Raw genomic sequence first — 18,317 nt, forward strand, 5'->3', positions numbered from 1 at the left:
CATTACTCCCATAGCAACAAATAACACTAAAGTTGTGCACACCACACCTATGAGAGATCTCTCATTATAGATCACTCCCGTATCCTTTCAGACCACACATTGCTGACAAGACTGAAGTAAGGACAGTGGGTGCACCCCACACACTTTGTTGTCTACAGTGCACCTGCCTGAACTACCAGAGGGCCCCCACTCTTAGAAGACCTACAGAAAAAGCTGCTCACTCAGGCTCTAATAACAGCAAAGAACCCAGTGGAAAAATATACTATGAAATCCAGTAAAACTTAGCACTACACAATGAACAGATACCACAGGGCACATCATCAAGAGAAGGTTGCTCCCTAAAGAGGCTTTCACATACGTGTGGAGGAGATATTCATCTCAACAGACAGACAGATTTCAGCACAGAACACAAGAAATATGGATAAACAAGACAACACGACTTCTTCTCTAAAGTTTGTAACTCTAGTAACTGATTCCAAAGACACTGATGTAGATGAATGCCAAAGAATTCAAAATAATGATTTAATAAAAATGATCAGTGAATTCAAAGGAGATAAAAATAAACAGTTGAATGAATCAAGGAAGCAACGCACGATCTGAAAGAGCAATTCAACAAAGAGAGATTCTGAAAACAAAACCAAGAAATTTTGGAATTGAAGAGCTCAATAAATCAAATAAAAAACTCAGTTGAAAGCTTTGCCAATAGACTAGATGAAGTGTAGGAAAGAATAACAGGGCTGGAAGACAAGGTTGATGCATTATCACATTCAGACAGTAATAAAGAAAAAATAATTGAAAAGAATAAACAGAACATATAATATCTATGGGATACCATTAAAAAACAAACATGTATAATTGGAATAGACAGAGTCAAAGACCTACAGGTTGAAGACATAGAAAACCTTTTTAGTATCCACATATCAGAATTACTCTACTCCATCTGCATCATGTACAAATACAAGAATAGGATCCTGTTTAGAATAAATTACACTCCATGTATGTAAAATATGCCAAAACACACTCTCCTGTCATGTATGTCAAATATGCCAAAACACACTTTCCTGCATATCTAAAAAGAACAAAATTTTAAAGACCTTTTTAGTGAAATAATAGCAGAAAAATTTCTCAATATTAGGAAAGATATAGATATCCAGTTAGAAGGAGCATTTAGAACCCCAAATAGATACAACCAGAAAAGAATCTCTCTGTGACATTTGTAGTTAAACTGATTGAAAGTATAAAAGAAAGAATATTAAAAGCTCCAGGACAGAGCTGTCAAGTCATATATAAAAGCAAACCCATTAGAAAAACTACAGATTTCTCAACAGAAACTCGAAAGGCTAGCAGGACATGCAACGATGCATTTCAAGCACTGAAAGAAAACAACTGCAGGAGTGTATATCTAGTTTACTATGTCTGGCAAAATTTTTCTTCAGAATTGAAGGAGAAGTAAAGATCATTCAAAATAAGTATAGACTAAAAGAATTCATGACTACCAAGTTCGCATTAGAGATGATAATAAAAGGAATCCTACACTCAGGGAAGCTAGATAAACACAATCATGAGAGCATGGGAAAGAATAAAAGTCACTAGAAGAGTAGATATGCAAATAAGAATTAGGAAAGAATAAAAGATATTAATTCAGTCTGGGCATGATGGTACACACCTGTAATCCCAGCAGTTTGGGAGGCTGAGGCAGGAGGTTCTTGAGTTCAAAGCCAGCCTCAGTAACAGTGAGGCACTAAGCAACTCAGTGAGACCCTGTCTCTAAATCAAATACAAAATAGGGCTGGGGATGTGGCTCAGTCGTTGAAGGACCCTGAGTTCAATCCCTGGTATAAAAAAGTTATATATATATATATATATATATATATATATATATATATATATATATTTATATATATATTCATATATACATACACACATACATACATTCAATGAACTACTAAACCTATGAGTAAAGAAAAATAAACACAGATTAATTAAAACAACCAAAAGAAAACAATAAAATAAAAAGAACTAGTATAAATCTTCCAATAATAACCCTGAATGCAAATGCTTATCATTTTACAAAATTAAAAGATATAGATTGACTGGGTAGATTAAAAACTAGAGCCAACAGTTGCTACCCACAAGAAATTTACCAAAGATGTATACAGATTGGCCAAAGACATAAACAGCCTAAAAGTGAAAAATGGAAATTGATATTCTGAGCAATGGAATCTGAAAGCAAGCAGACTTCAATTCAAAATCAATAAAAAGAGACAAAGAAGATCATTTTATATTAGTCAAAGGAATAATACATCAAGAAGATATAATGATTATAAATATATATGTACCAAAAATTAGGGCACCTAATTTAATAAAACACACACTACTGGGCATAAAAGGAGAGATAGATACCAATTTGATAATAGTGGGGAGCTTCCATACCTGACTCTCACAAATAACTAGGTCATCCATAAAAAAAAATATCAACAAAGACAACATCAGAATTAAGTTACACTATATATCAAATGGCCTTAATAGACATCTACAGAATTCTCAACCCCAAAGCTGCAGAATAGGTATTATTTTCATCATATCTATGTTCATCAAGTATATTGGTCTATAGTTTTCTTAGTTGTATCCTTATCAGGCTTTGGTAGTGAGATAATACTTTCTTTGTAGAATGAGATTGGAGGTTTTGGAACTCTTTCCAAAATAAATCAGACTAAATGATAATCAGATTAAGCTAATCTCAGTAAATTTTAAAAATTAAAATAATCTTTTTCTGACCAGATTAGAATGGAATGAAACTAGACGCAAACATCAAGAGAAGCTCTAGGAAACACATGAACCATGAAGAAGACACTTTTGCATGAGCAGTGGTTCATTGAAGTGAGGGGGCAATAAAAAATTCCTAGAATCAAGTCAGAATGGGAGCACAACATATCAGAACTTGTGGAACACAGTGAAAGTGGTACAAGGAGGGAAGTTTACAGGTAAGAGTATGTTAAAAAAAAACAGAGAGATCACAAATAAATAATCTAATGATACTTCCTAAGATCTTAGAAAAACAAGAAAAAGCTAAACCCCCAATCAGTAGAAGATACAATAAAGAACAGAGCAGAAATAAATGGAATAGAGACTAAAAGAATGGTACCAAAAAAACCCAATGAAAACAAAGCATTTATTCTTTGAAAAGATAAACAAAATTGGCAAACCCTTAGCCAAACTAGCCGAAAGGAAGAGAAAAAAGACCCAAACAAATAAATTTTGAGACAGACAGGGGATATTGTTACAAATAGCACTGAAATCCACAGGATCACTAGGGAATATTTTGAAATAGGTAAACAAAGCAGAAAATGTAGAAGAAATGGGAAACTTTCTAGTTATATATGACCTACCCAAATCAAACCAAGAGGATATAAAAACCTAAGTAGCTCAATAATAAGCAGTATGATTAAAATAGTAATAAAAATGTCTCCCAATAAAAGCCCCAAACCAGAAATATTCACAGGTGAATTTACCAGACTTTTAAAGAAGAACTAATAGTAATGCTCCTCAAGTTATTCCCCAAACTAGAAAGGTAAAAAAACAAAACCTCCAATCTCATTCTACAAAGAAAGTATTATCTCACTACCAAAGCCTGATAAGGATACAACTAAGAAAACTATAGACCAATATACTTGATGAACACAAATATAAAATCCTAAATAAAGTGCTTGCAAATAGAATTCAACAATATATTAAAAAGATCATCACCATGGTCAAGTTGGTTTTATTACAGAGATACAAGGATGGTTTCATATATGCAAATCAATAAATGCAATACAACACATAAAGAGAATGATGAATGGAAATCACATGATCATCTCAATAGATGCAGAAAAAATATTTGATAAAATTCAACATCCCTTCATAATAAAAGCTATGCAGAAACAAGGTAAAGAAGGAACATACCTCAAAATAATAAAGACTATGTAGGACAAATCCATAGCCATGGGAAAAACCTGAAAGATTTCCTCTGAAACTCATTAAGAAGACAAGGGTATCCATTCTCACTACTGTAATTCAATACAGTACTAGAAATTTGTGCCAGAGAATTGGGAAAGGGAAAAAATAAAAGGATTACAAACAGGGAAGAAGGAATTTAAATCATCCTGGTTTGCAAATGATATGATTCTATACTTGTAAGACCCTAAAGACTCCAGCAAAAGACTCTTAAAACTGATAAATAATTTCAGCAAAGTAGCAAGAAACAAAATCAACATACAAAAATCAGTGGCTTTTCTGTACATCAATAATGAACCCATTGAGAAAGAAATCAAGAAAGCAATCCCATTTAAGTTAGCCTCAAAAAGTGAAGTAAACTGAAATAAAATACCTAAGAATAAACCCAACTTAGTAGGTGAAAGACCTCTACAATGACTATTATTATAAAATAGTAAAGAGGAAATGAAAGAAGACAAAAGAAGATGGAGACTTGAAGAAGTAATATTGTCATAATGCCATGCTATCAAAAGTAATCTATAGAGTCAAAGAAATACTCATCAAAATGGCAATTGCATTCTTCCCAGAACTAGAAGAAGCAATCCTAAAATTCATATGGAAGCACAAAAGACCTGAATAACCAAAGCAATCCTGAGCCAAAAAAATAAAAAATAATACCTGATTTCCAAATATACTCCAAAGCCATAACTACAGAAACAGTGTGGCATTGGCATAAAACAGACATGTGCCCCAGTGGAACAGAATAGAGGACCCAGAAATAAAACCACACATCTATGGCCATATGAATCTCCACAATGATACCAAAACCATACAAGGGGGAAAGCACAGCCTCTGCAACATGTGGTACTAGGAAAACTGAATAATCACATATAAAAGATTGAAACTAGATCACTATCCCTCAACATGTAAAAAAAATCAACTTAAAATTGGTCAAAGACTTAATATAAGACCTGAAACTATGGAAATATTAGAAGAAAACCTGGGAAAAACACTTCAAGATATTGGCATACACAATTATTTTCTGGATATTTTGACTTTAATAATTCAGAAAATAAAAGCAAGAATTGACAAATGGGAATATATCTAAAGGCATCTGCATGGCAAAGGAAGCAATCCTCAAAGCTAACAGACAACCTATAGAATAGGGGTAAATCTCCAGCAGCCATTTATCTGACAGAGGATTAATATCCAGCATATATAAAAAACCTAAAGAACCTAACAACAACAAACGAATTAAATAATTATATTAATAAACAGGCACTGAATAGACACTTTATGAAAATACAAATGGCCAACAAATATATGAAAGATGCTCAATATCTTTAGCCATCAGAGTAATGCTAAGCTCCAATGAGATTCTATTATAGACCAGTTACAATAGCTATCATCAAAAAAGAAAAAAGAAAGAAAGAAAGGAAAAGAAAAGAAAAAGTATGGCTGGCAAGGATGTGGGGGGAAAAGGAACTTTTATACACTTTGGTGGGAACGTAAATTAATAACAGTCACTATGGAAGACAGTATGGAGGTTTCTCAAAAATCTAAAAACAGAACTACCATATGATGAAATTGTCCCATTTCTCAGTATATAAATGAAGGAAATGAAGATAGCATACAAAAGAGAACCTGCATCCCGTGTTTATTGAGGCACTATTTAAAATAACCAAAATATGGCATCAGCCTAGATGTCTGCCAACAGATGAATGGATCAAGAAAGTGTGATGTATATATATACACACACATAATGGAGTATTATGTAGCCATAAAGAAGAATGAGATCCTGTCATTTGCAGGAAAATGGTAGAACCGGAGATTATCTTGTTAAGTAAAATAAGCCAGACACAGAAGTCAAGTATTGCATGTTTTTCTATGTGGAGATGAGGAGGAGGGAGAGGAGGTGGAGAGGGGGGAGGTAAAGAAGAAGAGGAGGAGGAGAAGAAGAGGAGGAAGGAAGAGGAGGGAGGAAGGGGGGAGGAGGGAGAGGAGGAGGGGGAAGAGGAGGGGGAAGAGGAGGGGGAAGAGCAGGGGGAGGAGGAGGAGGAGCCCTGAAAATAAAAGACAGATGATTAAGGAAGGGGACTGGGGCAGGACAGCAGAGGGCATGGAGGGTAAGATAGGGTAGAAGGGAAGGTGAATACAATCAGAGCATCGTATATGCGTGTGTGCAATCATCAGAGTAAAACCCATTATATAGTACAATTAAGATGAATTGATAATTATAATGAAAGAAAGGAATCCTATAAAATTCAAAAACAAATATTTATAAAACAAAATGTATCCCCAACTGGATTCATTCTGTCCAGATCTTGATTAGGCCCACTGAGCTCAGAAGAGAGGATTTCAAACCAAGCAAGGACATTTGTGTGGCTGGCTTCCTTCTATGGCACCTCTCTTGCCTTCTACCCAGTCTTTATTCCTTAATTATGGTTCTTTCACTTTCTTTTCTTAAAAAGTGGCCCTTTTATGGCTGAGACTTTCATGTCAAACTCCTGTAAGTTCTGTTTTTGGAACTCAGTTGGATTTAAGGCATGTACAATAACCTGTGTCCCTAAATTCAACTGCCTGCAGTGAGACAGGACCTTAGTGAGAAACACAAAACGGTGACCTCTGGACTTCCCCTAATCCACTCTGTGGCTGCCTTAACCACACAGAGGCTCACATCAGTTTTATGTCCCAAAGCCTGGAATTCTGCAGAAATTTCTCATACATATTGACCACCACTGTCCTGTGGCTACATGTGGTACCTGCTACTTTCTCCCTCACCTGCTTCTGCTTATAGGGCTGAGGTCTCCATTGCTACTGACACCAAAGTAGCTGTGTGAAGGCATTACCTTCCTGCCTGCATCCTCTGCTGCCTTTGCCAAACCTGCATTTGCCGAGGGTCAAGGGTGTTGATGTTGGCCTGGCTTCTGAGGTCAGCTGATGCTATTATTCACTGCTTTCTGAAGTCTAGGAATGTTTTAGTACAAACTATTTTAGTTTATACTTACTTGTCTATTCCAACACCCTCACCTTGGGACTCAAGTACACAGCCCAGGGGACTAGACCAGAAGACATCAGAGTGACAGACACTATGCCAATCTTCAAGTGCCACCAGGACCACCCTGCCCTTCACCCTGATCCTGGGCCATCACAATTGAACCTAGTGCCTCCACTTTCTCCTCCTGTGGAGTGAGTCCGTCCTACAAGGCTCCATCACTCAGGTGGAACCACGGCAGGTCTGCCCCATCCTGGCATCCCCAGACTTCAGTGCACACTGTAATGGGGAGGAGGAAAGAGGTACAGTAGCCTCAGCTTGGGCTCCACATACAAAGGAATGAATGAATAATTGAACAAGCTCCTGAACAAAAGAGGTCCAGAGAAATAGGTGAAGAAGGAAAAAGAAAGGGAGGAAATTTTTTAAAAAGGAAATATTTTAGAAAGCAGATCTTAATTCAAGTCATATTCCTTCCCCCCTCATTTAATCATGGTGGGACAGGGAGGGCTGAGGAAGAAGTTAAAGGAGATTTTGTCACTTGGGTACAAGTATCATAGCTAAGTGATGGGGATGAGCAAACTAGAGGGCTAAAGGTCTTGGGGTGAGTAAGGGTGCATTGCTCACTCCTGGCTCTCAGGAAATGAGAGGCTCCTGGGGAAGCCTGGCAGACAGAGGCGGGATGTCAGCAGGATACCTTCTCTCTCCAGCAAAGAGCTTGACATTTGTGCTTCCCCAGAACATCAAACTACCATGACTTTTTAAAAAGCTTAATTTCATATATGCTGCTTGGAAGCTATGCAACTTCCTGTAATACACATTTTAGATATTCGAGCAGTAAATTTGAGATGCCAGAGCCTCTCTTTAACACTGCTCTGTAGCTCAGCAACTCCAAATTAGCGCAGCTCCATGTCCAAAACCTGGCAAAGGTCAGAGAAGAACAGAAGCCCACTCTTGGTGAGTCCACAGTGGTCCCCTTGTTACCGAGGATGGAAAGGACTGGAAAGGAGAAATCTCACAGGCTCTTGTCCCTTTGACCTTTGTGCTAGGTTGGCCAAGATCTCAGGCTTTCTCACCTGTGGTTGGGTTAAATATGTGGGAGCACAGAGGCTCCCCAACCCCTGGGGCTGCAGCATCAGCATGCACAGTGCACCTGAACAGCAGGTGAGCCTGAGCCTGTCTGGAGTCACCTGCCCCATCTGGCCTCTGCCTGGCTCAGATAGTTAGGGGAGGGGTGGGCTGCAGGCCCTACCTCACCTCTCCTCCACCTGCCCTTTGCTTCTTCTAGAGTTGCATTTGCTCATATTGTGGGATCATTTGCTCGCTTCATCCTGCTTCCTTTAGTAATGGGCAGACAACAGCAACAGAGTATTAGGTTGCATTTGGAAGCTATTTGATGGATGAAAAAACAAATGCATAAGTGGACAAATGAACAAAGTGAAGTCTAGATAGTCAGACATGCATATTTTAAAACTATTTCTCTACTTCTATGGCATGGGGGAACAGAAATCAATGGCTTTCTGATGTTTTTTTTTTTTTAACTTGAGAGTTTAAGGAATATATTCTATTGTACTTGATTCCAATGTTAAAACAAAATAAGAAGGAGTTTTATGTGGCCTGAGTTGGGGAAGGGGATAGTACAAAAGGAAAGGGAAAGAATTCAAGAGGGGAAAAATTCATCCTGTGGAGTGGGGGTTGATAAATGTCATTCTATCCCAAATCAAACATTTCTGAGTGTCATTACCCAAGGAAGGCTTGATGGAGGGATGGTGATACTGATAATCCACAAGTCTTTTCCTCCTCTGACATCCTCCTCTTCCTCACTCACTCTTCCCTATTCCTTTCTAACCCAATTTTTGGTTCATACTGAAAAGCCAGTCTGGCATGGTTTCCTGAATGGATCAAGTGTGCCTGAGTTCCAGAACACATATCCCCTTGATAATAAAGCACCTTCATAAAAATTAGAAACATGGGTCACAGCTCCACAGGTACATGGTAAGTGAATGAAGATGCTGCTTTGTGTTAATGAGAAAAATATTCAACATCAGTCCTGGTTCTGGAAGGAAACAGATGAAATACTCACAATTACGAATAATTGAGAAAAGTATAAGTGGGAGCTACCATTTGCAAAGGTGTGGGCACAATTTAGAATGGTACAGTATGCGGGGTTGGCAACAGTGGGGAGCCATTGTTCTCCACTAACCTTGAGGGACAAGAGGAGATAGCCCTGTATTCAGAACCCAACAGGAACAACAGCTTTGGGAGATGTGACCTTCACCAAAGGGAGTCAATCAGTGGCCACCCAGAAGGGAGGGAGTCAAGAGAGATTCTTCCCTTGGGTCTTCTGCCCATGGCTCCCATTGGTGGAACCAGCCATGAGCTGTAGGGTGAGGGACAGAGTCCATACCAGTCAGCTGTCTGGAGCATAGAGGAGGGTGAAGGGTGGGGAGTGGATGTAGGGAAAGAGGCCAGTGAAAAACATCAGGCCATCGTGGCCCTTTCTCTAGGAAGATGTAGTCTAGGCCAGGTACTCCAAAGAGGTGGAACAGGACTTCCTGTCATCTTTGCTCATTTTCCTGGGCCACATTCTTTCTGCAGAAAAAAAAACATATATGACAGCCTGGGGAGTTTTCCCAGCCTTTTCATAGGTGAGAATATTATAAAAGGATCTCATGTCTCAAAAATAAATACAGAAAATCAAAACAACCTAAGTAGATGCCTCTACCAAATATGTCTCTACTCTTCTTCCACTTTGGCTTTATTTTCTCCCAAAACCTCTTTCTTCTGTTAGCAAATGGCATATCCATGCACCTGGTCACTGGAGACTGAAACTTGAATTTCTCCCTCACCTTCTGAGCCCCATGCCTGGCTCTGCTTATCATCAGATCTGTAAGTGCTTGTTGAAATGAAATGAGTTGTAACAAAATAAGACCTTCCTGGGTTGGCACTGCCTGACTTTAACTGAGTTAATCTGTAATCACACTATGTCTGCTTTATTATTTGTGGCAGAATGTAATTTGCCTTGCTTTCCTTTCCCCATAGTCCATACCCTTTTAATACAAAGAGAACCCTACTTTTTAGTTCTGAAGGATTTCTCACCCAACTTCTGTTTGTGTATCTTATCAAATACTGGAAAAGACCAGAGGAATTAAAGCCATTAAGGAGTTGCATTTCATAGGCAAATAAAGCTTCTCTCACCTCATAGACTCAATGAATTCTTCAAGTAAGCTTTTAAAAAATATTTTGCTAGGTGAGGTGGGGCACCACTATGATCCTAGCTATTTGGGAGACTGAGACAGGAGGATAGTAAGTTTGGGGCCAGCCTGGACAATGTAGTGAGATCCTGTCCCAAAATAAAATTAAAAAGGGCCGGGGATATAGCTCCGTGGTAGAGCACCCCTGGATTCAAACCCAAGTAACTAGGGGAAAAAAAGAAAAAGGAAAAAGAGAGAAAATGACATGTCTCTTCTGTCACCATTCACTTTACTTCAATCAAATCTAACTGGATGTGGCAAGCACCTGAATGGAACTGTATTTGTTTAATATTGCTGCATTGGTAGGGGTCTCTACTAAGAGGCTGGGATGCCTCTATTTACTTCCTATTTACTTACTCACCTAGCTCACATTTTTTATTTAATTGTGTGCCGGGCACTTTTTTAGCTGTATAGACAAAAGATCATTTTAATGGCCTTAACAAGTAGTATTTGTTGATAGGAAATTCCCACACAAAACATCTAACTTTTTGCAAGCTTAAGAGGCAGATGTTATTCTCGTCTCTGGTTTGTAGATGAGGGTATCAGACATCTCAATTTTGAACCCTTTCCTTCCACCTTTTTACTCCAGTGGAAATGAAATGAGTTGTAACAAAATAAGACCATGCAGGCTGGCCCAGCTACACTCGGGGGCAACTGGTCAAGGTCTGGCCACACTCCTGCTTCCTGCCCTGGGAAGTCCCAGACACCTAAGATGGAGGGCCTGTGGCATCCACTGGAAGCTCATATATCCACAGCTAAGAAATGGAAGAGATCCACGCTCACACAGGCTCCCGTTACCACTGGGGGATGGACCAACAGATAAATGCTTCTCTGAGTCCTCCGAGACCCTTTCATAGGCTCTTGCTGAGGCCCCATGGCCCACTGCCAACTCAGCAGTGCATCCTTGCATGGGCCTTTCTTCTTCCCCATTCTGCTTCCTATCCCTCACTCCTACTCCTGGGATCTCTTCTCCAATCAGCTACTTGCACACCAGACTTTCTACCTTAGGCTCTACTTCCAGGGAACACAGATTAAAATCATGAGATTAGAAGGTTAAATATCGCAGAGTTTAAGGAACTCTGGGATTCACATTCGGTCCCTCTGACTCCAAATTCCGTGTGCATTTCTCTTTGTTCTACTTGTATTGAGCAAACTAATGGTCGGTGTGCACAGAGGCCTGGATACACCAATAACTAACTGCAAAAGGTAAGTGTCAAATGGAAAACAGGAGCTATGACAGTAGGTCTCGTGTGTGGGCTGGTCAGGGAATGCTCACAGAGCAGGTAACAGAGAGGCCTTTCCTAACAACATTCCATCATTTTTATCTCAGAGCATCATTGTTTTCTTCTATCCTTTATCACAATGTGATAATACATATTTCTTTCTGTTTACTCTCTCTGCCCTCTCAGGGTAGGGATCATGTCAGGTTTGTTCACACAGAAACATAATATCCACAGCATCTAGCACAGTGCCCAGGACATAGATGGCAAATCAAAAACTCAGTCATAATTGTTAAACAAATAAAAAAATTGTTGATAAAGAATAAATGAATGCCATTAAAGGCAAAATGAATAGTAAAAACAAGAAATGAAAGAGTATGTAAATATAACCTGTTCAGAGAAAGTCTGTGACTGGTTATGTAGGATGCATTTGTGGGGAAGGGTTGCAGGGAGTGGCTGCAGAAAATACATCTTGCAGTAACACTGAGGCCAGATAAGCATTATAGTCCCATTCTTTGTGATGAAGATAAGATTGTCCGGTAACTGGTTACATAACTTGGGTTCTCATGTGTCTGCTATTGCCTGCATTCAAGTGTGCTTTCTTCTCCACTTGGCAACTGAAACAGGACCAGACCTTGTTTACAGGTGTGGGTCTTTTAATTTCAGGTTTGCTTGATCTAAGCTTGATTCTTTCCTGGCAGTTACCTGATGCATTTTGTAAAGTTGGGTGTTGGCAAAATCCTGTCCTAAATCTCTCCCACGGATGGTACTACTGGCTCTGTCTGCTTTTGAGTTACTTGTCTAGGAGTCTTGCTGTTCTGTGCTCTCTGTCTTGCCTTTCCTATCTGAACTTGTTACAGTTTGGATGTGAGATGTCCCCCAAAAGCTCATATGTGAATAGTGCAAGAAGGATCAGAGGAGAATTGATTGGGTTGTGAGAGTCTTTACCCAATCAGTGAATTAATCCCCTGAGAGGGATTAACTGAGTGGTAACTGAAGTGGTAGGGTGTGGCTGAAAGAGGTGGGAATTGGGGGTGTGACTATGGGATATATTTGTATCTGGAGAGTGGGGTCTCTCTCTGCATGCTTCCTGACCACCATGTGAGCTGCTTCCCTCCACCACACTCTTCTGTCATGATGTTCTGCCTCACCTAGAGCCCGAGGAATGGAGCTGGATTTCTATGGACTAAGACCTCTGAAACCATGAGCCCCTAAATAAATCTGGTCAGGTCCTTTAGTCACAGCAGTTAAAAAGCTGACTAAGAAAACTTCTACAGCATCAGCCTTCAGGATCTTACTAATCACACAAGGTGGTATAAGATAGTTTTCATTTATCCAAACATATGGTAAGACTGTCCTGTGGTCGCAGGCCTCTCCTGGTTGACTTGTGGTTCTATGAACTCAGCACTGTTCAAATACTTGGCTGATATTCTGATGATTGGGAGATTCATCCCTCCATTCTTTCAGCCCTAGTTTGCTGAGGTGGGCTCATCAAGACCAATTCCATTCCAATGGACTCTGTGTACTAAAGGACCTGGAAAAACATACTAGATGATAGAATTGTTTCCTGCTGTCCTGCCTTTAGCTAAATTTAAAAAAAAAAAAAACATATTCCAGCTATTCAGCAGTTCTCACACTCTTTCTCTTTTCATTTGCAGAAGCCCGATTAGAAGCACACAGACACCTGTTCCTTCCTGGCTCCTTGGGAGATAGTTTCTACCCTTGGTGTACTGGCATTTTAGGAACCACTGAAACTCACCTTTAACACTGTTTATTTTTAGTGTCCTGCATTTATATTTAGAAGGGAAGATCTGTCAGGCTTCCAGGATCATCATTCCTGCAATTTTTGCTGGAGCACGGGGACACCACGAGGAGGGAAATTTAGTCATGCATGTAATGCCCCCATTTATTTCCTGGAACTAGTGACCCAGCACAGGCACATGTACCAAACCTACAAGGAGAGAGTGGGCTGACCTTCAGTTGCTTAGACCTGGCCATTCACCAACACTTCCAAGTTAGGACAGGCCTGCTAATGGACTTGGAAGTTTTCTAAGAGAAAGAACAGGTAGAAATTTGTGAGGATCAAGAGAGGCTGCTTGCTAGCCTGGCAAGGTGGCACACATCTGTGATCCCAGATACACAGGAAGCTGAGGCAGGAGGATTGCAAGTTCAAGGCCAGCCTGGGAAACTTAGCAAGACAGTCTTTAAATAAATAAATAAATAAATAAATAGGTCAGGGTATGCAGCTCAATGGTAGAGTGTCCCTGGGCCCAATCCCTAGCACTGCACACAAAAAATAAAAATCAGAAAAAACTCAAAAGGAGAGAGAGCAATGCTTGCAAAAAAGCAGGTAAAATTACTTCCATCCTGCAATCTTGCCCCTCTTTTCCTTTTAGTTCCTACAAAATGTGTTCCTGTGCATTTAAATTTTTAAAAAACAAGTGCTATATATATTAATATAAAATTTTGAAGGAAGAATTGATACAACATATCATAAGGACCTATATTTCTAATGTTTGAAACGCTCTTAAGCATCAAGTAATAAAGGGCCAAAAAACCCTGTAGGAAAAAAATGATTAAGATAATTTTTAAAGAGATGTAAATATGCCTTTAAACATATTAAAAGATGCTCAAATTCATAATTAAGGAAATGAAACTTAAAATTCCATCTTTAAAAAATGCTATACCATTTCTCATCTATAAAATTTGTAAAATTTCAAAAAGCATGACAGATGACAGCAGTGTCTTGCTGAGACTGTAGGAAACAGGCATTTTCATACACTGTGGTGGCAAATTGGTAGACCCTGGATGGAGGCAAGATCAAAGTTCCCTGTGTACTTATTTTCAATCCAGAAATCCCCCAAATTTAGGAATATACCCTGAAGATATTCCCAAGAGCAGAAAAATACCTTTTCATAAGTTTATTTATCCCAGTATTATTTTCAAATACAAAGTATGGAAAACAATCTAAATGCTCATGCATAGGAGATTATCGGAATACACTAAGAAAGTCACATACTGGAGTGCTATTCAGTTATATAAATAAATGTGGGAGATCTCAATGATCTGATATGGAGATAGTTCCAGAATACATTGTTAAATGGAAAAAAGTGCAAATGAGTACCCAGTATGTTACCTTTCATGTAGGAAAGGAGGAGCAAAAGTATATACATACATTTGCTCAGTTTCACACAAATTAATACAGGGAGAATAAGCCTGAAACTGAGATTGGCTCCCTAGAAGGAAGTCAGGAACAAAATAGATAAAAAGAAGGAATGGAATACAGGACAAGGGGTATGCCTTTCTATAAGGGTCTGACTTTCAGAGTTATAATGATGTTGCACATACTAAAAAGAAAAGGAAATCAATAATTAAATAAAAATCATTCTGGAGATCCATAAAATAAAATATAAATAACAACAAATGAACCCAACTGGATTACAAATGGATAGCAGAACCATAGTGCAGAAGGTAGGAAGGAGAGAAGTAGGTAATTCTAGAAACAGTATCTTGGCTACATTTAGTAAGACTAAAGTAAAAGTATAGCTGAATACAAATGGTATATACTCTAGTCTGTAATTTTACTTTTTATGGAGATATTGATTAGCAATTCTGAAGCTATTTTGGGTATTCTAGGATTGAGCAAATAAGTAATATGGATGATGAAAGCCAATTTTCTCATTCTAATAGAAAGGAATTGTAGATAAGAATAGCTGAAAAGAAAACAGAATTGGTGTTGTGGGTTTAGATTAGAGATGCTGATATAAATTTATGATCAATATGAACTGTGTATGTATATCTCCATACACATATGTCTATATTCTTAGCTCTGTCTGCTCTAAGGGACTTAAAGCAATCACGTTCCAGTACCAAAGAACATATTTACTGATTAAATATTGGTTTATAAATAATGTTTGCTTATGACAAGAACCAAGGATCTTTGGAGAAATGGCAGATTCCAGGTATGGGCAGGAAGAATATAAGAACCAGGAATATCTTGTGGTGCCATGAAGTGAGGAAGTACTCAAAATATGATTGGGACATGTGAAAAGGACATACAGGTCAAATTCAAGGGTCTCCCAATGGTCAACCGTGTGATAATCTGACTAACAAAATATCTGTCAACAATAATAGATTATAACAAACAGAATAAAATAAATATCCATGAGTCCCTAGTGATACCATTAAATAAATAAGTTTTTAAAATGGAGGAGAGACAGCTTTCGCTCGTAGTAGAATTTAATCCACAAGGGTAGAGGATGATGAAACTAGAAATTACTAACTGGGAAGCAATTAGTAATTAATATTATAGGCAAGAATCATCAATAGGAGTTAAAATTAAATTAAATGTTATAAATTATTAAATGTTAGAGGCAAGAATCATCACTAGGGGTTAAAATTACTACCATAAATATGCTGAGAAAAAAATATTTGCCTGGTTTCTATGTGTCTCCCCACAATGGAGAAAAAGAATAACTTCAAAGAAAAGAAACCCCAATCTTAACCAGGCAATCAAAGTTGAGATCACCAATATGGAGACACCACAACATCAGATTTCTCCTGATGTGCTGTGCTGCTTCTGTGGGGTTCATGCCAAAAATATGTTACCTGAGTGTCTTCAGAAGGAAACATCAGATAAGCCTCCAAATGCATGCATCCCACACAATAGCAGGAAGGGTACCCATCAAGGTCATGAAAGACCAGAAAAACTGAGGACCAGCTGAGATTGGAAGATAGTAAAGTGATATGAAAACTTTATCTTGGAACAGGAAAAGGACAACTAATGATACAACCAGAGACATTTGAGAAGGTCTATACACAGCTAATAGCATCATATTAAGGTTAGCTTCCTATAATGTGGTGATATAAGGTGTTAGCCTTTGAAAGATACAATGTCTTACATATTTTTTGTAACTTTTTTCTAAGTTCTAAATTTTTTCAAAGTGAAGAGTTGAAAACATTTTAGTTAATTAATTGATTAATTTTGAAAGGAAGAAAAGGGTACGTAATGCCCTCACCAACATACTCTCCAGGAATCAGTTTTATTCTAGCACATAGTTCTTAATAGTTTCTCATATATCCTTCCATAGATTTTTCTACACAAATAAATACAAGTATATTCATCATATATGTTTAGGCATATACGTACTAGAGAGCCTCCAATGAAAGTATACATTGTTATTTTAATGACTACATTATATTATATAGATAACCTGTGTCACCTGTTTTAATTTCATCAGTAATTGACATGATATTTCTAATATTTTGCTATTATGAACAATATTGTCATGAATGCTTCATTTCCTATATATACTTGTATTTACAGTAAAAATGCTTGGAATTAAAATTTCTGGTTTAAAATGTATAAAGATTTTTATTTTTATTGACAAACTTACCTGTAGAGAAAGAAATGCCTATTCTTCACATTCTCATCAACACAGTATATGAAATTGTCTTGGCCAATATGATGGGTGAAAACATACTTAATTATAGTTTTAATATGTGTTTCTCTTACTGTGAATCAAGTTACAGAACATATATGATGATAAACACATTATGATGAATATATATGTATTTATTTTTGTGGAAAAATCTATGGAAGGATATATGAGAAACTGTTAGGAATTATGTTCTGGGAAAAAAAAACTGATTCCTGGAGAGTATGTTGATGAGGGCATTATGTACCCTTTCATTCCTTCTAAAATTATTCCATAGATGTACACTGCATCTGTGTTTTCCCCCATGAACTTTGTCTCTTTGACTATATCTTTGCAGTAATTTGAATTTATCAACTGCCTTGCAAAAAGTTATTATTATTAGTTATTAATATTCCCAGGTTCATGGGGTCAAGAAATTCCCAAAGTTAGAACGCTATTTGTAAAGAAATTGAGAATCCCAGTTTGCCTAACTTTAACTGGAAAAGTTTCTACAACCTTGTTTCCCAGGTAAACTAAAAAAAAAGGGGGGGGGGCTTTCTCAAATTGTCAGAGTGACAATTTCATTATAGTTACAGGTGAACCTTTGTCCTCTCTTCCTGAAAGAATGCCAATGGTCTTTCACCTGTTGGCTGGTTCTTCTTTGAATTTTGAAGCTAAAATGTTACCAATTTTGTGTTGGAGACTCCAACTCTGTTTATTTATACAAACAAAAGATGAGGTCAGAGGAAGACATGGAAATTTTAAAAAGGTATCTGGAAATCTGGTACAAATTACCAAATACATTAGAGAACATGACCAAGTTCCCGTGCAAGCCTTTGATCAATGCTTTTCCAGGTATGGTCAGCAAACATCAGAGCATCAGAATCTTGGAGGGTCTTGTACGAAGTGCTCTACCCCATTCTTATGGAATCCTTATCCCCAAGTACAAAATATCTGCAATTCCAAAACATCCACTGGGAATTCTTATATATACTAAAATTTGTCTACCAAGGCAATACCATATAGAAATATATATATATATATATATATATATATATATATATATATGAGTTAATTATGAACACACTATCTTGCTATGCTGGCTGACAGAGCTAGAACAATGAGCTTTCTGCAATAAAAGGAACCAGGGCTCCTTGGAGAAATGGCTGATTGAAGAACTGGGTAGGATTTATAAACATGAAACTGGAGTATCTTGTAGTCCCACAAGGTAAGAATGAGAAGGAGGAGAAGGAAGAAGAGGAGGAGGAAGGACAGGAGGAGGAGGAAAGAATAAGGAAGAAGATAAAGGAGAAGAGCAGAAAATAGAAAGAAAAAAAATCCATCACAATAATACAATGATGGGCTTTATAAAAGGTACACAAGAGCCAATACAACTGAAAATGCTCTTTATGGCCAAGCCTGGAACTATTTGAGCAACAAAATAAAGTAGATCTGAATA

General features: G+C 37.9%; 1 long non-coding RNA gene across 2 annotated transcripts in view; it reads left to right on the forward strand.

The window, feature by feature from the left end:
- LOC124106546 (uncharacterized) overlaps positions 1 to 16,903 on the forward strand; it is a 116,850-nt gene extending 99,947 nt beyond the window's left edge. Inside the window, exon 4 of one of the 2 annotated variants that reach the window (XR_006856091.2) lies at positions 13,100 to 16,903. This is a non-coding gene — a long non-coding RNA (uncharacterized LOC124106546). Of the gene's footprint in view, positions 1 to 91; positions 1,780 to 13,099 lie in introns of those variants that run through there. The other variant, XR_009228613.1, reaches the window with a different exon arrangement.
- Positions 16,904 to 18,317: the final 1,414 nt, after the last annotated feature.

This window comes from Marmota monax, unplaced genomic scaffold (genome assembly GCF_021218885.2).
Source record: "Marmota monax isolate L192 unplaced genomic scaffold, Marmota_monax_Labrador192_F-V1.1 WCK01_AAM20220418_F8-fsc00065, whole genome shotgun sequence".
Classification (NCBI taxonomy): Eukaryota; Metazoa; Chordata; class Mammalia; order Rodentia; family Sciuridae; genus Marmota; species Marmota monax.